Source organism: Chamaea fasciata, unplaced genomic scaffold (genome assembly GCF_029207755.1).
Source record: "Chamaea fasciata isolate MVZ Bird 193981 ecotype frontalis unplaced genomic scaffold, bChaFas1.0.hap1 SCAF_3, whole genome shotgun sequence".
Lineage (NCBI taxonomy): Eukaryota > Metazoa > Chordata > Aves > Passeriformes > Sylviidae > Chamaea > Chamaea fasciata.
Genome location: NW_027094088.1, coordinates 88,764,797 through 88,788,017, shown reverse-complemented (window position 1 = coordinate 88,788,017; position 23,221 = coordinate 88,764,797). Strand labels below are relative to the sequence as shown.

General features: G+C 38.7%; 1 long non-coding RNA gene across 3 annotated transcripts in view; it reads left to right on the top strand.

Annotated features, from left to right (window-relative positions):
- LOC136287224 (uncharacterized) overlaps positions 1 to 23,221 on the top strand; it is a 169,293-nt gene that overhangs the window by 127,041 nt on the left and 19,031 nt on the right. For 2 of the 3 annotated variants that reach the window (XR_010720118.1, XR_010720116.1), the window contains exons 7-8: positions 4,088 to 4,272; positions 16,769 to 16,881. This is a non-coding gene — a long non-coding RNA (uncharacterized lncRNA). The remainder of the gene's footprint in view (positions 1 to 4,087; positions 4,273 to 16,768; positions 16,882 to 23,221) is intronic. The other variant, XR_010720117.1, reaches the window with a different exon arrangement.

The following is a 23,221-nucleotide window of genomic DNA, read 5'->3' as shown; positions in this document are numbered from 1 at the left end:
ATCTGCCACTTTGTGGGAGATCAATGTAAGGAAAATAAGGCCAGCAGGAAAACTGGAAGATAGGACTAGGAAAGCAGAATTTATTTTCTAATTACTGCCATGCAATTACCTTAGATACATTTTATTCAGAGTTTAGGAAGTAACTCTGTTAGACTCAGAGGTCATCATAGGTGTAAGGAATACATTGTAGGTATCAGGGTGTAAGGAATATTTTTTGACCTATGAGCAAACAGAAAATTGACACTTTAAAAATAATGTTTTAATGCCTAAATCTTTTAGTTTCTTGCCCTTATCCATGGCAAATACATTTAAAAGGGGGGACATGGTATGGGAAAGCGTGTATGTATGGGCTTAAGTGTGTCAAAGTTGCAGAAAATGGATTTTAGAAGACAGTATAAGGTTACACATCAAAATGTAGGTAGGTATATGTCATGACTGACCACAGAGGTGAATAAAGACAGTTGCAGAGGAAAGATTCTGTTTTTTCTGCTTTGGGCATGTAAAGTAGGAGTAGTTTAACCACCCTCCACAAAAAAACCCAAAATCTTTAGGAGAGAGATTGAAGGATACATCCTGGTTTAAGACTACGACATGGTCCTAAGAAAAAGCACAAAAAGGAAGGTGACTGCATGGAGCGAAAACCTTGGAATGTCAGGTTTATTTTTCTCTGGAAGCTGAGTCCTGTATCTAGGGACTTTGCAAATTCTCAATAAAAGCAGCAGCACATATCAAATAAATCAAAATGAATCAACCACTAACTTGTGCTTCTAATTGCCTTGCTGTGAGCAAGCTGGTCAAAAAGGTTAATTAACATTATAAGCTGGCCCATGGTTTTGGTGAAATGATTTAGATGGGGGAAGTCAATGTTCCTTGTATTCAGGTGTGGGCAGGGACAGTTAAGCACTACCCAGCCAGTGAATGAACTTCCTCCTGACACACCTGAGAGCAGAATTCTGACTTTCTTAAATTGCCTTGAAGGTTAAAGCATTGGAGAAGATAAGGCAAAAAACATTAGGGCCTTGAAAGACTCTTAGCAACCTACCAAACTGAAACACAGGGAAGAATCTGGAGCAATTCACTTAGACAATAAACATCTGTATCTGCAACCATCTGTAAGTCTTCAAAGTTTCTAGTCATGTTTTGGGGCTGCCCTATTAGTTTGTCTGAGATGTAACAAGGTTTTCAGTCATTTCTTTGCTGCACTTTAGAGCCTCAAACACTTAGTAAGAATGATCACTACTGAAATCACATAAGAACGCTAAAGGCTATAGTATCAGTAGGCAAGTCTAGCTCTGTATACTTCAAGTGAAGAAAATTACCACCTACAACTGACAGGGTCTAAGTCTGTAGTTGCTAAATTGTCTTTGATTAGATAATTATTGAATTATAGCTTATGCTACCTGCAATTTAAAATACTTGGACAAGTAATGTAACAAACTCTAATAATAGCTGACCAGGAAAGTACCCACAACCAGATATATTGCAGTAATACAAAAACCTGACGGAACTCATGTTTTTTCTATTGGTGTATATATGTAACATAGTCCTAAAGTGTAAAAATAAGCTACTCATGTGCCCCATGATCCTATCAAGTTAATTTAATTATGTTGTTCTCATATAGGTTTATTAAGAGTAGGCTATTACATATTTGTGTTTGTGATCAAACCCCGACATAACAGAACTGCAACACTCCTCTCCAAGAGATCTGATTTGAAGATCCCTAAGCCTGTTTTCTGCTAATATGAATCTCCACGATAACCCTGATAGGAAGTGATGCAGTTCAAGGAATCCTGAAAACAAACCAATAAAGACGGCTTCTTTCAAGCATGGTACTTTCTGCTTCCTTTTTGAGTCACTTTTTGCATGTGCTGAATTTTCACAAATACGCAAAAGATAACCAGAATCTGATAGGAATGAGTCAAAAAGAGTGTAGTTGTTTTGGACAAGAAAGGCTGAACAAATACTTTTTTCACTAACAGTGGTCTGCACTACTCTGCAACAGTAGAAGTCAGTAAAGGACACATGCTGCGTTTTATTTTCTTTTTGCCAGGGTTGGGATTAAATGCATGAGATGGTATTTCTTGTTCAGACTCAGATGTTTATTAATTCTTACCTATATTACAGTCTCACAAACTGTGAGTTCTACAGCATTTCTAGCTAACAAAGTAAACATGGAGTGATATCTCTCTCTCTCTACAAGGCCTTTTAAGGATAAACTGTCCAATTAAGAAATGACACCTAAATTCTTTTTACTTTTAGCCCAACCACCAATAACCAACCACCTGTGGTCCACAATGTGAACTTTTCTATCCAATTACAAAATACCACCTAGACCCATGAAAAAGAAGGTGAAAAAGAAGGACTAGCCTCCACCCTAAAATCTCTGTCTTGTTATATATATATATTACTATATTTTAAACCCTTAAACTCTAGGTTTTCCACCATGTGATATTTCATACTTCTATTCAAACTACACACCCATATTCCCAGTTCTATCATTCAAATTTGGAAGCCTTCTCCAAGGCTTCAGATCAAATGCAGTGTTTTCTTGGGGGTCAGTGCCTGTCAGCACAGAAAATCTAAAATTCTCAGTGATCAGGACTGCAACAGACACACTTTTCTAAGAAAACATTTTTAGTGAAAGATGGAATTCCTCCCTTCCTGTAAAGAATGGTTTTCTTTCTTCCCTACTATTCTTCCTTCAGCTTATCAAGGTTACCACCAGATCTGTGTGGGTTTTAAAACCCTATTCTTTCATCTAACCCAGCATCATCTGTGTTAAAGAAAAATATGTCAGCAGGTTGAATTTCCTCTACTTTTTTTTTGGTATTGAAGTGTCCAAATATCCCACTGCTACTTAATCATCTTTCCTCAATATTCTCCTTAATTAAGACTATTGCAGAATACTTGAGGCACACGGTGGAATATTGAAAACCTTTAATGACTTTTTCTTCTTCTGTACCCCCTTTCTGGATTTGTCCAGTTCAGTAGAGCTGTAATTTTTAATAGTTGTACTTAGATGAAAAGCAGAATGACCTTTGTCCTTCTCTGGGAGAAGATTAAGACAGGTCAGATTAACTACAGCCTTGGCCAGTCTAGCTTACAGAGAGTAATAAGGGAGATACCACAGAACTGGAGCCTCCTGTGATGGTTTCCTGAGCTAACAGCTGATTGCTTGAAGGAGCGATGAGAGGTGTAACGATTTACACCAGCAAACACCCTTTAATAGTTCATGTTAGCCAGGGGACACATTTGTCCGCCTTCTAGCCATGTGCTTAGTCAATGCATACTATTACACAGAAATAAAATATGAAAGACAGTGATGTGACAGATGGATGCTTATGGCAGAGAATGGCTTGAATGTTCTGCCACAGGTTAAAGAAAATAAATATACGAAGTGACTTTATTAAAGGAATACTGTAAAACACTGTCATCTTATATCATACTCTCAATAAACCCTTTAACCTTGTTTGTTTCTTTATTTCAAGCTTTCTGAAGTTATTACATAGAACTACTTTGAACTTAAAAATTTTAGAAATGAGTGGTAAAATAACTACTGTCAACAGAATATTCCTTGCAGGATTTATGTTTAGAAATAGTTTTTTCTTTCAGAAACACTGGTCTGAAATAGTCCTAGCTTTTACTTTACTAAGTGACTATTTTAGAATCCAGTTAGGTAGAAGAAAATTATTTCCATACCTAAATTCATTCTGTGAGTGTCATGGGAATTTCTGGAATACCTGAAAGAGGAGTGAGCTTTTGTGCAGCATTTTATAGTTGGATTTGCAAGATACAAATCTGTGTCCAAAAGACTGGTGGTCTCTGTAGTGATTTTGCTTGTGCACTTGCTCTTGTATCTGTTTCAAATAGCACATGCGAGCACATGTGAATAAAGGCCTCTTCTTGGGGTACAGGAGTAATAGAAAAGATCAGAATATCAATCTTAAATGAGAAGTGGTAAAAATTGTGCAGAGGTTAAATTTACAATTACCGTACATTTGTGGTATGCCTCCTTACCTTCTTTGGTGTGCTTGCTCTCCTGTCTCCAAACAGAATGTATTTTTGTTTTTCTCATCTTTCCATGTAGGTGATATTCAAGAGATCATTTTCTAAAGAGTTGGAAATGTAAAAAAATACTTCTATTTGAAAAATGACCTGGTGGATCTCTGTTTACGCACTATAGTGGAATTACACATTTACTATGGAGACTCTACTTGCATGTGTTTTTCTTCCATGTTTAACAAACAGAAGACCAGAAGACCTAACTGCACTGTAAGTGGATTTATTTAGAATTCAGCCTTTCTGGCAATAACTGATATTCAGTTACTAAACTACCATGCCCTGTTGGATTAATTATATCAGAGTGCTCATGAAATTAGCTTGATTAACCCACACAAAATGTAAGCACTGTTGTAAGCACATGAAGCAGCAGCATGGTTATTTTGAATTCAGACAAGTTTACAGTCTTTTTTTTTTCTAAATTAAAACATGATCAAGTTTCAATGAATCACTGACAGTGACTAAAAGCTTAAAATGGAAAAAGAATTATAGTACTGTATGGAACAACTGTACAACTCAAAGACCATATGCGAACCGTGACATTGACAGATGTGTTCCCCCAGTCTATTATGAAGATAACTTAATCGAGAAAACAGAGATACAATGTCTATTTCCCTCATGACTTGCCAAATTTCTATAATGTAACATTTTAAAATAATAATACTAATAATTGCAAAAATAGTACCAAAATAACTTGTTCTGTATTTCCCGTTCTTAGACTCTGTTCTTAAGACTTGGAAAGAAGTTTCTGGAGACATCATTTATGATTTTCTCAGCAGTTTGCTAATTTATGCTGTACACCCTCTGTTGGCTTTGTTCATCATATTGACTACAAGCACGTCTGCCAGAAGTGTGGTCTGAGCACTATTTGCTTCTAGGCATAACCAATGAAGACCTCACCTATTACAAAGCAGATTCAGATCTAAATACAGATTTTGTATTTCATTCAGTTATCTGAACTTAAAACCATTTAAATATGACCATTAGTCATTAAATACAACCAATGCAAAAAAAAAAAATATCAAAAAATCCTGTGTTTACAGAGTTATGACTCTGTCTGAGGCCTCTAGGGCTTCTACAAAATCTTCCTTTCCTCATTGGCACAGTCATTTTAACTTTCAAAGTGGGATACAATAGACAAAAAGGACAGATTAATTTTACTGTGTAATTCTAGCATTCAGTCATGTTTGAAGTCTCTCCTAATAATTCATTCATGTTTGGAAACAGTATTCCCAATATGCTTTCATATTTCTTTTTGGGCCTATCACAATTGAGATTTGATTTAAGGATGAAATTTGGAGTTATTTCCTCTTAGATATGAGACAAGCTTTGCACACAGATTTTTGAAACAAAATTGCAATTGATCAGATAAAGGATGAAATCTATCACAACTGGAAGATGCTTTACGGAAGTGCATGGACTCCTAGAACCCTACCTTCAGCCTGTTTTAGGAGATGCCATAATAAAGTTAGCCTTACATGTTATTAAATTACTCACCAAAATTAACTGAAATTTGATTTTTTTTTTTGTTATGCTGCTGATGCAGTTGTGATTGAGAGTTTAGACATGTGAGAAAAACAAGACTTGTCAGAAAGACTTTGAACTAGAGAAACAGGTGTAGCTGCAATAAAAAAGACTTCCCTATGGTCTTCAAAATATGACTCATGGAACAAAACTTAATAGTTTTATTTTTCATAATAATTTTTTTAATTTCTAATGGATTGTGCGTACATGTAATGAACTCAATATAAATTTTAATTCATTAGCACATGACAATTTTTACCACATTATATCTAAGACTAATTTTACAGTGTCTCATAAGTAACAGTTTCTGTGTCATGCTAGGGTTAATAGAATCCTCCTCTTCCTCCCTTTCCTCCCTCTTCTCCCCAAGTTCCAATCAGCTCTTTCTCTCAAGCTGTCTAATTATTTAAGATAATCAAGCTAAGCTCAGACTAACTCAACTGTAGGACTTCTGTCTTTTTTCAAACTGAGTGCTTTAAAGCTGTCCTTTTATCCCAACTATGCAAGCTTTTTTTTTTATTTTTTATTTTTTTTTCCTCGGTAAAGACAATAATTCTCCAGAAAGCCTTGTCTGTGCTGAAAATTCAAAAAGAAATAATTTCTGGTTTCTTTCCATACTTTAATAGACACTTCTTGACCAAAAATTTCTTTTCTTTGAAAATGAAACAGTATGTATCCTTTGAAATTAAAATTCTGCATCCGTTTCACTCCCACTCCCCCCCTAATTTGTAATTTTCCTTTGCTTTTGTATGTTTGTTGATTGTTCTTTGAGAACGGGGTATTTTGTGAGAATACCTCAAAATGCTATCTCAGTCTAGAGGTAAATTAATCTTCAGCAAGGCCACAGACACTACTTAATGCTAACTTTCTCTAGCACAGCACAGACTGTATAGTGATCTTTGAAAATTTCACCATTCTAATTAGTGTTTCTTATGTGAGGAAGTGAGGGAAATGGGAAAAACAGACTGTTTTGCTATGGTTTTGGTTAAACTCTTTGTTGTAATAACAAAAAACAACACTAAAAAGCACATATATTTTAAAATAATTTATGATTAATTGCTAATAAATCTGCTTTCGATTACCTTTACTACACTGCTTAGTGTACATCTCCGTTATTTTGGCAATTAATAGCAGATATATTCCTTTCTTACTGAAAAGTTTGTTTTTGGAATTGTAAACACCTTCTTTATTCCTTCACAAAATGCAACATTAGCCTTTCAAATGAAAATGTCACTTGGCCCATATGAATTACAACTATTGGCCACAATGAATACCTTTTAATTCCTTGTAATTCACCTTTGAAAATAAATTATATCACCAAGCTATTCATGCAAGAAGTTATGCTTTTAGATGATAATTCCACTGTAGGATTTAGAATATTTTGGATAGAGTAGAGAAAGTCTTGGCTTGGATCTTGTGCCCCTGAAGCCAACAGTGATTTCATTACTCTCTCAGTTTAGAGACAAGTTTAGGAGAAAACCACTCTAGAATGAGTGTTTTCTCTAAAGAAAAGGTTTTCAGCAATCCCTTCCGGCCAAGAAATGAATATTAGTGGATGAAAGTGAAAAAACCCAACTGTTTATTGACAAACAGAGTTCACACAGCATGGAAAAAAAAGAATAAATGCTAGGTATTTAATTGTTTGAGCCTTACCCCACACAGAGACAATGCCGCTGCCCCTCCCCTGGAGGGAAAGAAATGAACAACTGTATGGCACGGGGAAACAAAATGGCACCCGCTTTTGTCTCGGGAAAAAACCCCAAAGCTCCTGCAGCATCTCAGGAAAAAAAACAGATAGGCTCCTAGTGAATCTCTGATGTTGGTCATCAGAGAGGATGAAACTGGTGGATTTGGTATCCTTTCTTTTACTGCATTGGCTTTTCTGAGGTCTGGGGCCGAGAGAGAGCAGCCTTTCAGCTTCCCACTGGTTCCCTGACTGCTTTGTCTCCTGTCTCTTCTCCAAGCTTGGACTAAAACCAAACCAACCAGTTCACAAAAAAAAAGGCCACTGAAGGATTGCTGTTGCAGTCTCCAAGGACAGGGAAAACTAAAAAAATCCCAAACTACCTGCCTAAGCTAACAAAAAACCAAGCTAGATAAGCAACAAAGTAATGCTGTCCTCAGGGCACCACAGACTCCAGAGAGTGAGACTTTAAAAAAGCTGGGGAAAAAGAGCCCGAAGGCTCCCCCCTGAAACCAATGAAAATTAAAACCATAGTAACAATTTCTAGGCAGAGAGCAGATGATCGGGGAATTGAAAACCACACCAAAAAAACATTACGTGGGTGCTGCAAAGGAGAAAGGTATGGAGAAAGAAATGTTCTGGAAGCGCCATGCTCCTCTTGGCATGCCTCTTGGTGTTCCAGCGTCCCTGGAGCATTAGGCTTTGTGGTTTTCTTAACCCTAACCCTAAGCGTAACCCTTAGTGGAGCAGGAACAGCACTTTTTTCCTGCAGCTGTCATGGCCAGCACATGGCTCATACCACAGGGAAAGATATGGAGGGACACATACTGGGGCAATGCCTTGTGCACCCTGGCATGGCTTTTGTAGCTGCAGTGTGCTTGGAGCTCTGGGCTTCGTGGTTTTCTGAACCCTAACCCTAACCCAAGGCAGAGCACTAAAATCAGCCTTGGGCTTATGCTGGTGCCAAGCAGAACGATGGAGAGGGAGCCATGTTGTGGCAGTCCTGTGTTCCCCTTGGCATGCTTTTTGTAGCTGCAGTGCACTCGGAGGTCAGGGCTTTGTGGTTTTCTGAACCCTAACCCTAGGCACAAGCCTAATTGTAGGCGGGGCAGTAACAGGGGCCTTATGCTGAGGTTTGTGTGCCAGTACATCTTTGGTGCCAATGAGAAAATTTTGGAGGACATAATGTTGGGGCAATGCCGTTTTTCCCTAGTTACGTTTTTTGTAGTTGTAGTGTGCATGGAGTTCTAGGGTTTATGTTATTTTGAACCCTAACCCTATGCTAAAGCCTCTCCCTGAACGGAGAATTTAAAGTAGCCTTTTTTTGAGGCTGATGTGGCCAGCACATTGCTGGTGCCAAGGAGGAAGTTACTGAGGGAATAAGGTTGTGGAAGTGTCATGATCCCTTTGGCTTTTTTTTTTTTTTTTTTTTTTTTTTTTTTTTTTTTTTTTTTTTTTTTTTTTGTTTGTTTGTTTTTGGTTTTGTTTTTTGGTGGTTTTTTTTGTTTTGTTTTGTAGTTTCAGTGTCCTTGGAGCTGTAGGCTTTGAGGTTTTTTGAAGCCTAACCCCAAGATGAGCAGCAAAAGCAGCCTTTTGCTGAAACCAAGGAGGCAATTTTTTATGGTTTATAAACAAATTTGAGTGTGGAATACTATGGAATGTGTGTTTCCTTCAATAAAAAATGCTTCCAACAATCCCTTTCTACCAATGAGGCAATAAGGCCAGTGGATGAAGCTGAAAGAAGCTCAGCTGTTTATTGACAAAACTGCCAACAATGCATGGGAAAAAATGGTGAGCAAATGCTAGATATTGAACTGTCAAAACCCCCTCCTCTGCTTACACACAGTCACACCAGAATAAAAAACCCCTAAATGCCAGAGAAAGAGATAAATAAAACCACAATGGCCGCAATGTGGTATGGGGGAGAAAAAAAAATAGTGCTGGCTTTTGTCTCAGGGAAGGAAAAAAACCAAAGGGTTCTTGCAGCAGCTCAGGAAAAACCAGATGGGAACTTGGTGATCTCTGGTGCTTATCTCCTCTTCACAGCAGATGAAGCTGGTGTATTTAGTGTCCTTTTTTACACTGGGTTGGCTTTTCTGATGTCTGGAGCCTGGATGGAGCAGCTCCTTGTCTCCCCACCAGTCCCCTGCTTCTTGTGCCAATAGCTGTCTCATGCCATAGACCAAACCAAACCAAACCAAAGAGCTCAGGAAAAACCAAAAGCCACCAAAGGACTGCTGCCACAGTTGCCAAGGAAAGGTTTGGAAAAAACCCTTCTTTCCTAACAAAAAAGCTCAATCTAGCTAAGCAGCAGACTAATGCCGTCACAGGGCACCACTGACGCCTGAGAGGGAGGCTTTGAAAAAACCTGGACAACAACCCCAAGGCTCCCCCCTCCCCAGACCCACCGAAAGCTACAGCTTATGCCATTTCTGGGCATAAGGCAGAGGATCAGGGAATAGAAACCCTGCCTAAGACAATTAGTGATTTTCAAGACGAGAGCATTGTTTTCTATGAGTAGATTACTTGCACCTCTTCTCTGTTAAGGAATGAATACTTGGAATTGTTTTCCTTATCTCTCTTCAGGCCTGCTACCTAAATGAATATATCATATGTATTGTCATTTTATTCTTATTTTAAAGCCTGGTTCTTGAATGATGAGCTGTGGATCACTGGGTGAGCATTAGATATTAATCTTCCCTGAATTTTTGTAATATAATAATCTCAGTGATGCTACTGTGTATTTTGTGGGTACCATCTGTCAGGAAGAATCATAAAGCAATGATGTTTCTCTTGTTTTCCCTAATGCATCCTATGAAATAACTGGATGAAACTGAAGCTTCCAAAAGAAAGACAATTAAACACTTAGAGTACAAATTTTGCCAAGAAATGTACTGTGATGAAGCATAAGAAACAGTAAAGTTCAGTGTCTGGAGATTTGCTAAAAGCTGTCAAAAAAGGCACTCATTCTCATAAAGTTATTTAAACAGTTAATGGAGTTCCATTTTTTTTTAAAATTAAACACTGTGTTCTCTCTCCAAATTACTTGAAACTGTCAATTACTCCCTCCTTTTAAATCTTGATTTTAATTTTTAATTATCTGGTTTTGTTAACTATCTGTGTTTTGAAGTCAGGATGAAAATATCCAGTGGTATAATCACCTGGCTGATGATGCACAATAATGGTGACATTATGGGATTTGTCTTCACCTGTTTTGTCAACACTATTACATAAATTGACTTGTTTTAATCACAACCATTGAAGTTTCTTGAAAAATAAAACCAACAGATTGCACTGTATTTTTCCTGTAACTTGATCTAAAGATGAATTTGCTGAGCACACAAAATGTTAAGTAATAGAAGGAGAAGGAGGCTGAAACATTTTGCTGGACAATAAGCAATATTAAAAAAGTAATTCCACCATGGCTTTTGAACTTAGAGTGCTTCTTTCATCGTAATATAATATTCCATTAATACCAATAGAACAGATAGAAAAATGGAATCTTTTCATGTTGCTCAAATAACAGTTCTTATCAAAATGTAGTCTGAGTTACTGAAACATTTGCAATACAGAGAGAGTTCACACACACACCAAAAAAAAAAAAAAAAAAAAAGATCTTAAATGAGAGATTTTTTAATGCTGGGCAGGGAAATGCTAATCACAAAGTTTTTATTACCTAAACAAATCCTTCTTATACTACTGCAGATTATACGTATTAAACCTAAAGCATAGTCTAAGATTTGTAGGATGATAAACTTAGTAGTACCTACAAAAAAAAAAGGGAACAGAGAAAGTCTAAAGATACAGGAATAAAACTGGGATGCTGCTTCTTTCATTATATACTCTTGAAGGTCAGTATGGGAGAACAGTATCCTACAGTTTTCAGTTAAGTTCCTGTTTTCACTCTCCTACCCATAACACTTCAGCAATTTAATTTGTCATAGCGGGCTCTAGAAGTGATCCTTGAAAATGTGGCATGCTAGTTTGCTATACTGAGCTTGTTTCAGCGTATTTGAAAAAATATTTCCATCTTGCTAAGTGCCTAGAAGGGTCAGTTTTAGTTCAGTGGATAATCTAAGGTTCGCTGAGGAGCAGTTTGAAGATATGTATCTTTTGGTTATGCAAGAATTTATGTGTGCTTGTTGGACAAAATAAAATTAAGGAAGTAAGCAATGACACTAAATGTTTCAATTCCTGTGGCAGGACTAATTCTTTATATTAAGTAATATTATTGCTCAACAGAAAGAAAAATATCTGTCAATCACTAGGTTAAAGCTGGATGCTGAAAGAAGAATTTCTGCATAGAGTGAAATAACCAGTAAAGAAATTGTGTATTCTGAGTAAATCAACTAATATGAACAGCTACTTGGAAATGTCTTAGTTTATTTGATTGGCATGGCCTGGTTTTAGGTGGCAGGGGATCACAAAGATGACTCTTCTGAGAAGCTGCCAGAAGCTTCCACCGTGTCCTGCAGAGCCAATGGCTGGTGGCTCTGAGGATGGACATGCTGCTGGCCAAAACTTGACCAATGAGAGAAGCTGGTAATGCCTCTGTGATGACATATTTAAGAAGAAAATAAAAATAAAAGTTTTGCTTCTAGTCAGAGAAGAGGAAGAGATGAGAACATGTGAAGGAAGCAACATGGAGACACCAAGGTCAGTGGAGAAGGAGGGGTAGGAGCTGCTGCAGGCACTGGAGCTGAGATTCCTCTGCAGGCCATGGTGGGACCGTGGTGAGGCAGCTGTGCCCTTGCAGCCCGTGGGGATCTATGGAGGATGCAGAGATCCACCCACAGCCCATGAGGATCCATGGGGGATGCCAGAGATCCACTCACAGCCCATGGGGGAGGTGCCCATGCCAGAGCAGGTGGTTTGCCCGGAGGAGGCTGTGATCCATTGGGAGACCCAGTGGAGAGTGAGAGCCTTGCTTCCAGGCTGGAGCAGCCCTTCCACGGGGTGACCCATGCTGCAGCAGGTTTGGGAGAACTGTCTGCCCATGAGAGGGACTCACATTGCAGCAGGTGCGGTTTGGCTGCTGCTTGTGAGAGCGAACCCACGCCAGGGAAGTTCACGGAGACCTGTCCCCTGTGGGAGGGACCCACGGTGTCACAGAGGAAGGATTCCTCTCCCAGAGCAGTGGAAGAAAATCTTGGTACTGAACTGACCAAACCCCCCATGCTCTGCCTCCTTGCGCTGTCAGTGGGAAAGAGGGAGGAGCTGGTGGGGGTGGGGGGTGGGGAAGTGTTTTAAAGGCTTATATTACTTCTCATTATCCTCCTCTGATTCTGTTAGTAATAAATTTCTCTTTGGAACTAAAGTTGAGCCTGTTTTGCCCTTGAAATGTTTCTCCCGGCCCTTATCTCACTCATGAAGCCTTTGTTAACTTTTTTCCTTTTCCCTCCTCTGCCCAGCTGAGGCAGGAGAGGGTGAGCAAGTGACTCTGGTGGGTGCCTGGCATTGGGCCAGTGTCAAACCATGACGCCTAGTTTTCAGTGTTAGTTTACAACAACTTGAAAAAAAAAAGTTTTCACTGACTTGAACTAATTATTTTTAATGATGAGATTGTGATTGCTCTGATTGTTCAACCCTGTAACATTAGCTTAATGAAATTTACTTTTTTATTTCTTATTTCATAGAAATACTGTACTTGAAAACTCTGTATTGAAGTAGCTCATCCTTGTACTTACATCTGATGCACAAATAAAAGCACAAACAGTAGCATTTATATTAATGAGGATTTATGCTTTTAGCAATGAAAATAGAATCTCTGCACGGACTGAAAATTTATGACTATTAAGTAAACTTAAACTGACAACACCAGTGTTTTCATTTGTTTTTCTACATGTAGAATTTGTCTTTGTAGAGCAATAGAAAGTCATATATCACATGCTGTAATAGGGAAAAATTTAGTTAAACCACTTAAAAAAATACCTAAATACTTATCAACTCTTTCACAAAAAACCCCAAACCCAAAAAACATCCAAACAAAACCTCCAAACTGCCAAAAAACTTCAAACCAAAGCAAAACAAACAAAATAAAACAACGCCACACAACTCTTTCATTCAAACTAAATGAGAAATTCTTAGGAAGACAACTGCTATTCTGTACATTTTTGTCCTATGGAGTTGTAAAAATGCATGCAGAAATAGAATCTGACAATTCTTTTGTTTAGAAAGTTAATGATGTCTGTCTTCTACCTTTGATAATACAGTGATCTAGATGTGAATTAACCCTGTTTTTTCTTGCTGTGCCACAAACATGCATATACTGTTGTTCCCACATGCATATACACTTCTGTTCTTCTACAAAATCTCTTTAGTCATCTAGTAATCTTATTCAGTTTTTTCAATTCTTATTGAAATTTTGTTACTTGATTTTAGAAGTTTTTTATAGAAATAGCCTTAGAACCTTGGAAAATTCTGGGTCACCAGTAATCCAGAGGGACTGGAGGTGGATCTTTTCAAAAGCATGGCCAGCCATCTGAAACATAATCCTGTAACTATATTATAGGTTTCTGATTCTTTTCAGTCTCCCATGGGCACTACTAGCTTGTAAACAGTTCATAATCTCATTATAAAACAGGGTTAGCAGGAGACCAGGAAGATCTGACAGTTAAATCAGAATTTCCATTCACATGCTGATGCGCATGCATTGCTTTGCAGAGGAAGTTTCTTTGGTGCTGCAAAGCAAGTTCTCTGGCTACATTCTAGGACACTTTCCCTTGTTGAGTATGCAGGCAACATTTTCCTGGTTGTCAGAAGAATGAAGCAAACCCGATTAGATTTGTTCTCAGTCTGGGAGCAGGAAATTAACTTTGAAAATGATTTAAATGTCTTGCCTGGGGAGGGCCTTTTGCCACTTTGAGTTCAATAGTTCAATTTGACTGAGCTCTCTGCCAGATTTCTAATGTATAATAGGTAGGTGTAAGGGATGTAAATGAAGTGGTGTTTTTGGATTTATATTAGCCGAACTTATATATTTAGTTTGCTGAGTGATTTTTTTTTTCTGCTATTATCATGAAAAATCCTGTTTTGAAGGGCAATTCTGGTAAAGATGCTTATGGCTACATTAATGTGCAGTCAAGCGTATTTGAAGAAGGACACCTGACTGAAGGCTTGATGCTCCACCGTTGTTTTGGGGCAAGCTTTTGACAAGCTTTAGTCTGATTGTATGGACTGAATGCTTTCCCCCATGTTTTTGTATTTCCATCATAGGCGGAGGCAGACAGCATTCAGAACTGCTTCATTCACGTTCAGGCACAGAAATTTTTTGTTTAACTCCATTTACTGTATTCCCATGCAACATGCCAGTTGTGATTAATAAGCAGTACCCAAAGAAAAAGAAAGTATAATCACAGAATAGTTTGGGTTGGAAGGGACCTTTAGAGGTCATCTAGTCCAACACTAATGTACATTCATGTTGTTCAGCTAGTCACAAGCCTGATCTAGCCTTACAGTGGGAAGCACTTTGCTACTTCACTTCCCATCCTGCTGTCCATCCTCAAGAGGTGTGGAAAAAGGTTGCTCTTGAGGCAAAAAACTTACCACAGCCTTCTTGTTTGCAGTTTGTCATTCTTGCTGATCAGATGGGCTGTACTTACTTTGACCTTCTTTTTCGCTCTGATATACCTCTAGAAGCCCTTCTTGTTCCTTTGTGTCCCTTGCAAAGTTCAGCTCCGTCCACATCTTGGCCTTCCTGACCTCATCCCTACATAATCAGGCAGAATTCCTATACTATTCCCAGAATAACTGTCCTTGCTTTCACTGTCTGTGTATTTCCTTCTTGTCCTTCGATTTGACCAGCAAGTCTCAAATCAGCCATGCTAGTCTCTTGTCTTTCGTGACTGATTTCTCATAACTGAGGATCCAGAGCTTTTGCACTCTATGGAAAACATCATGGAAAATCTGCCAGCTCTGTTCTGATCCCTTATCCTGAAGACAGTTTCTCATTACTGCCTATTCCCTAGCTCCTTGAACATCTGGAAGTTTGCTTTCCTAAAATTCAGGGTCATGACTTTGCTCGTCACATGGTCCGTATCCCTCAGGACTGTGAACTTCACCACTGCATGATCACTGTGACCTCGGCTGCCTCCAGTCTTGTGAGTGAGCGTCAGTTACCTCACTTACATTTGTGACCATCAGTCCTGTATTGCATCCCCTCTGGTAAGGCTTTCTATTACCTGACTTAGGAAGTTATCCTCCATGCTTTCCAGAAGTCTCCTGGATTGCCTACAGCTCATTGTGCAACTTTCCCATCAGATATCGGGGTGGTTAAAACCCCCTGGGAGGACAAGAGCCTGTGAGCACAATGCCTCCTGTAGCTGCAGCAAGGTGACTTCATCCGTAGGGTTCCCTTGACAAGGTAACAATGTTCCCTTTGTTACTCCTGTCTCAAATTCTTACCCACAAGCTTCCAACCTGCTCAAAGTAGTTCCTTAGGGACAGCTCTTCACAGCATATCCATTTCTTGATGCAGAGGGCAACCTCTCCACCCTTCTTTCCTCCCCTGTGTCTTCTGAACAGTCTGTAGCTGTCGATAGCCACATTCCTGTCATCGAATTAATGTCATCAAGTTTCTGATGCCTTTCCCTTGGTCTTAAAAATTAAGAGCCAGACATGGTTAAGGGATAAAGGGTTTTTACCTTGGTATTTAATAAGGATCCTTATGGTGCACCGTTTCACCAAGGTAGAATGTGCCGAAATGCACATACACGATAGACCGCGTATACAATTTTATAGACCTTACAAATTAGCATATCTAACAAGGCTGCCCTAATGGGAGGCTTGAATGAGTAACATGATATCCTCCATCCTGAGGAATTCCCCCCTGGATGGGCCAAATCTTTAGTTTACAGGATGTATTCTAGAGAGGACCTTGGTTTCCCAAGATAGCATAGGGCTTTCTGGCTTCCAGCTGCGAGGCTTTTAGGATGTTTGGTCTCCTGGCCTAGCAGAATGCTAGGACTGTGCTGTTATCAGTCTTAAGGAATTACAAATATGCACGCTAAGAGTACTGAGGAAACATAAAAGGTATATAAAATGTGTATAAAAGAAAAGGCAAAGAATCATTTTGGCATCGTTTCAGTAGTGGAAACTAGGTTGTAGGTAGTATAAGAGCAGGTAGTATAATAACATTGTGGGAGCTATGAAATAAGATAAAATTAGGGGTTTTTATGGCAAATGTCCTGCTAGCTTTGGTCAAGTTAAGCTTACATCCTCTTCATCTTCTGACATAGTGCTGTGATACTCTGAAAGAAAAACTTGGAGTGATAATATTTGGCATCACTATGTTTGTAATCATTTAGACTGCAAAAGACCTTTAAGATCATTGAGTCTAACCATCTGCCTCCTTGCATATCCTGAAACTCCTTGCAGATTCACAGAAAGAATAATTTTACTTGTGGGTTTTGTGTCAATTTTGTTGGGTTTTGATTTTTTTTTTGTTTGTTTTGTTTGTTTGGGTTATTTTTTTCTTAAACAAATTAATGTATTCTCTTCTAGAATATGAAGATATGAGAATTAAAGGAATTGACTAAGAGTGCATCCTGAAGTGAAGGAAATGAGTCTTCCACGTGTAGTGCAGCTTGCATGAAAACTCCAGTGAGGAATGAGAGGTAAGTAGCGCAGCTCCTTAGTACTCCTACTTTTAATGAAGATGGTTTCATACTTTTTTGGAGCTGCCTCTTTTTGATGTTTAATTGTCTGGGTATGGTGTGGAGGATTGTATCTAAAAGTGAGTGGAATTTCACTAGACTCCTAATATCTGAGGCTGAAGTCTTCCATTGCAATAATCATGTTCCATCATGAATGTAGCTGTGAATTCCAGAATGCATCAGATAATTCCTTGGTTCTCTGACAATGTGAATCATTACTGACTTCAGTATTTATCTATCATTTGCTTAATTCCACAGTTTGTTAGAGAAATGCAGTCTCTGAGATATGTTCTCAGTGAGATCAAAATGAAATGGAAAGTATAGAGACCAAATTTACAGTCAGACTGCACCAGTTATTTGTCTCAAGTGCCAATGATTTTTAAATAAGTTAATCTGAGACTGTAAAGGTTTAGGTAGCAGAAATACCAGATGCAGCTATAATATGAAGGGTGAGATGGCAAGTTTAACAGCAACAATAACAAGCCAAATACAGTTATGGTAAAGCACTGAAGTTCAAAGAGGACAAACACAGCACTTTCCACCAACAGCAGAAACAAGAGATGTTGAACCAAATGCTTCTACATGGTGGCAGTCCTGATACAGCAGTGGTATGAGAGCTGTGAGAGAGAAAGCAGTCATTAGACATGAGGTGAAAAGGTGTCTTGCAAGACAGGAGAGCAGGGTGATTACAGTGAAGGGCCTTTATCTACTTGTTGCAACAAAAATCAAAATATCTGTGTACACAAATGTGTCTTGAGAACAGAAGGAAATATTAGCTGAGCATTTGCTTGTCACTGGTTACACAATCTAGTCAGTAATATTTACTCTCATTTAACTCTCATTTAGTAATTTTTTTTCTCTGATTAAAGCAATCTACCTCGTAGTCCTACCCTAAGGGGTTAGCAATAGTGAAGCTGCTTCTCAAGGGAGGATGAGCCAGGAGTCAAGAGAGGGCAACCGTGGCGGTAGCAGAGAACATAAAATTACTGACCAGAACAAAATCAAGTAAAATTGGTGTGATAGTGGGAAAAGGTCCACCCAGAGTCCTAGATAAGGTGAGAAAATGAGTCATGTTTAGAGTCCACCCAGGAAAACCTGGGGACAAATCTGGAAATCTGGATGTAGTGGAGAACTGAGGGATGTCCCTGCCACAGCATTGCTGGTGCAGGGACCAGCAGCCCCAGGCTGGGCTGAAATGTGGTCCTTGGCTGCAGACAGGGAGAGTGAAGCTGCTTGGGATCTGTACAGAGATATGAAGTGGTGGTAGCACTCTCAAGGTCCTGATAGCTTGGCTAAATATCACATTCCATCGACAATTGTTTTGATTGTATCTAAGCTATTCTCAGTGCTTATTCTCTGAATGTTTCTAGCTGAAAAAGTGATTATACTTTTTTACTGTGAATGGAGAAGAGTCAATACCAAACATTTAATCAGAAGTTTCTTGAGCTTTGAAGAAAGGTACACATGGCTCCGTGTCCTGTATTTAAGAGCACTCCTCTTTGTGAATAAACTATGAAAGATTTCTAATGATATTTCTATTGTTGCATGGTTAGTAACATAACTCCATTTTGAAATGGGGTTTAAAAGTGAAATAATCATTTATCAAATCCACCTGTTCCTGTCAATGAATTGTAATACTATGTGCACCCCAAAAGGAGATTAGTCTGTATGCCTTTCCAGGGGCTGGTCCCTATGTCACGATAATTTCAGTGTGTGATTTTGAAACCGTAATTCTACATTAGAAAAGGCTCTAAAACAGGAAAACATCATAGATAGCAGTGGATGTCTAATAAAACCAGCTAGGTTCATCACCCTCCTCTTAGCTTGCCGTGTTCCCACTTTCAGCTTCTGAGCTAGAGTTCTTACAAGGAAGAGGAGGTACTGTGAATTAGCTTGCTGAGATGCAGTACCAGAATTTAGAAAGGGGAAGGGAATGCTTTATCTGAACTTAATCTTTTTAAGCCCAGAAACAGTCCAACTTCCTTTTCTTCAAGTGCCAAACACTAGAGATATCTATTTGAAGATGCAATTTCTTGTTTTATTAATTTATCTCTTGTCCCTTCAATGAAGTAGATTTTCTGTGGATTGTTCTGGCTTTGTACAGCAGATTAATTTTAATGAGTTTATGCTTCACTTTGCAAATATGAAATAAGATAGTTTATTGTGAAATAAGGTAAGTTGTTGTGTGATAGACAAACTCCAACACTTCATATTTTCCAGTTTGTTCAATGCTTCTGGTTTTAACAGAGGCACTTCACAGAATTTCTGGGTCACTCAGAAGCAAATAGGGATGAGACCGTAAGTTACACTTTCATATTCAAAATTACAACAACCAAGCAAAACATAGAAGGAGACAAGGTTTGGAGGAACAAAGCATACAAATTGTGATGTTTCCTTTTGGAAGAAACATGGAGAATAATAAAATTCCTGTGCTTCCATCAAAAAGGAGGACAAATTTTTTATCCCCTCCTCTATGTATGGGATATACTTACAGTCTTATTTCACAGTCAGAAATTTTTCTTTGTGCTTGGAGGATAAAATTGGCCAAGCAAGCTTTTGTTCTAAAGGTGGAACTTTTACAAAATATACAGACTGAAAGGAGGGGAATGTAAGTCAGCATAAGGGAATAAACTAATTATGGCTGACTGGATCTTGAATATTTATAATGCAGCCAGTAGCAGCTCCCTTTGGGCCTCCTGTTTACCAAGTCTGTTGAATTTATATGCCCTGACAAGACACATAGATCTGAAAAGAGCTATGTGCATAACATCAGATATGGCTGGAATAATTACAGGCTGTAAGGCTTCATTCACCAAGGCTGTGTCTTTCTTAAAAAATACAAATTTGGAGTACCTTTACTGCTGAAAGTGTTTACAATGGGTATCTAAGAAGAAAATGTAGGAGGCTGAAAAATGGGACCTAATATTTTGACAGAAAGATTGACCTTTGCTTCCCTGATTATGCCGGGGTTTTGCCTCAAAACCATTTCACCAAGCAAGACACTAATCCCAACAGCCTGTCAAACCCCACATCACATTTCTGTCACTTTTCTTCATCACTGGAACATGATGCAGAAAGCAGCATTTTGTCTTTGAGGGCCTGTACAAAAGCAGGGCTTGCATCAATGGCAGAATTGATGGCAGAAACAGACTGAAATGAGACTCTGCTTTGGTGTGGGATCAAGCATTGCACATCTTCAAACAGGATTTATGAACGATTGTCCATCCAGGTGGCAAGTGAAATCTGTTTTTCCCACTCCCCTACTATCTATACTGTAAATTGCTGACAAATCTTCCTGTGTGGCCTTTTAAAGAAGGGAGGACCAAGCAGGAGAAAAAGTGTTTAAAAATAACCTTCGAGAAAGAATACCTTTGAAAAATGTAGTTGCACAACAGATTCAATTGATATGAGATTGTGCTGTCAAAAAGCTTTTTCACCCAGAGTTTCTTCAAATACAGCCGGACACTGCACCAGGTGGAAGTCATAGGCATCTGAAATGGGAGCAGAACCATTTGTTAAAAAAATCATGGACGACCAGTGCTGATCCAAAATTCTGGGGTGAGGGTTGTACTTTGGAGGCTTTGGCTCATCACACATCCCATGCTTCATCTTCATAGTGGCTCATGAGGATGTCCTAATTGCAAGCCATTTGACTGACAGCTATGAGGAGGCACATGGCATTCCAGCCTATTTTGCCCATTTAATGAGTTAAAGAGAAAGGAAGTAGAGTTTCCTCTTTCTTCTCTTTCATCTCCTCCTTAATCTGGCCCAGTGGATGAGTGGAGGTCTTTGCAAAAATGGATGATCTGCTCTGGATCTGCCGAGTGAGCTTGTGATGAGCAGATACAGCAACTTCCAACAGGCATAGAGTGGTGGCAAACAGCATCTCTGAGGGCAGAGTAAGACTGAGGAGGGGCTCTGGGGAGTTAATCAGCTGGCTGGTGGGCTTTGGGGTGGCACAGTATTGTGTCACTGATGGTCAGATGCTGCAGCACCACAGCTATGCAGGTGACAGAACCAGGGACAGACTGCACACAACACACATTTTTAACCACATTCAACCACATTCAATGAAACTGTACTGTATTTGTATATATGCCCTTGGAAATGTGATTTTTTCCAAACATCCTTCAGAAAGAGTGTTCTGTCATTTGATATTTTTTTATTTTTGCTGGCCATTACCAAAAGCCCTTCAACTGAAACAAACAACACTCTGTCCTTCATGAGTTTAAATGGCGGTGAAGTCATGAGATTTTAAAATTATTTTAGTTTAATGAGGACAAAGCTGTAAAATCTGGCAAAAAATATTGCTCACACTACCAGCATTGTAAAAGTGCCTGCAAGTTCCTATTCTTGGAAGAAATTTTTGAAATATATTCACAAAGCAGGAAATATTTTACCACCTCACTCTGTTAAAATGTCTGCCCATTCCTTCCTGATTCATCAATGCACTGGACTACCTGATACCCTAAGGCTCAGGCCCAGTCAGCACATTAAAATCTCTTATAAATGGTGGGGGGAAAAATGAGTCAAGAAAAGATGATGGACATTACTAAAATTAGTCCTTAAGAGAGAAGAATGGGTGCCCAGCACAGGTATGTTGTGCAAAACTTTTGGTGTTAGCATATTTATTTTATGCTTTATTAATGTCATATTTCACATTTAAAATCTACCAAGCACACAATGTGAAATAGTTTGCATCCAATATAAAATCAGACCAACAGATTTAGAGAAGCATGCTGGATGAGGAAATGACATTAGGCCTCTGTGTTAGCTGTGTGGAGTGCTACAGGCTTCTCAGATCATCCTGACATTTCTGTGACAGCATTGACCTGCTACTTGTGGCTGAGGATGTATCTCAAATGGTCATTAAATCTAACTCTTTGGAGAAAAAAGAATTTAGCTAGTAATTTCCAATTAAAAAAAAGAAAATTAAAGTGTTGCTTTTTCATTTTTTTAATAACATACATTCAAATGAGAGAGAAAAAATGTAAACCAATGAAAAGCAGAATCATAATCATTGCTCATTGTATACATTTAGACAGCAGTAAAGAGAAAAGCAATGTGTGTCTTCCTAATGTGAGAAGCAGAAGTATCAAAGACATGCTTTTTCAGATTACTGATGTCATACAATATACCAGCAGAGAAACCCTTCTGCATTTCACTGAAAGTAGAAGGAGGTTAGCACTTCTCATGAGTGGGCGTGGAATCCCCTAGCCATCCAGCACCAGTTTTTTTCTCTCCCAAACTGTATTTTTCTACATAGGCATGGAGGAGAGTGTGCTGTAACCCAACTCAAGTACAAGGTGTTGTAGGCAGTAACGATCCTGTGTGCTCCAATTCAGAGACCTACGTGGGCAGGACTGTTACCTCCTGAAGCCTCAGTTCTGGCTGATGGGTGGTAGTAGAGAGACAGCACACTGATTTGCAGTATTGGCAGTAAGCTCAATTATTTTATGGAAATAGAATATAGTCCATGGTTTCACTCAAGAAGTGATGGACATTTCCAGGTTTAGAAGAGAAACTTTGTATTGTTTGTTCATACTGCTGGGTTTGTCAGCCTTGGTCGCCAAAATTTTCACTCTGTCACCAGTGCGTAACAATCACAAAATTATTTATTTATTCACACAATTCATTTCAAATACCGTCACATTTTGTCTATTGGTGTTATAATAATAAATTTGTTATTCTGCTCAAGTTTTATCCCTTGCCTGAAAGAACAGTGACATTATATTTCACTGGCTATTCCAGCAGAAAACATCGGGCAGAGCATGTGGAATTGCTATGCCTTCTGAGATATGTTAACTATAGCTGCATTCTGGATTTCATTCCACACACTACACAGGCAAACTCTAGTATGCTTTTCAGTGAAAATAAGCAGACAATTGCTTGCTTCTGAACCACAAAGTATGAATGCAGTGCTTATTTTCGCTCTCATTTTGCATCCCAGGAGTAAAAGGAAACTCTTCAATTCATTGCTGAAGTGTGCTAGATGTTTGTTTACTTTGATCAGATGAAAGGATGATATTTCAAAAGTGTGTACCCATATATTCCAATTTTGTAGAGTTTCTGATGCTGAAAGACTCTCTGTTGGCTTTAGGGATAAAGTAAATCATACGCTTTCAGCTTGGCTGTTTATCATTCATGCAGTATTGCATTGTTAGAATTCCCTGAACCAACTAAGTGTGTATAACTGCTTATTTAAGACTGCTTTTCAGAGTCCTCAATATAGCATAAGAATATGTTATGGTTGTGACTACTCTAATACATTAGTTCCTGAATCTTATTATGGGGTGAATGT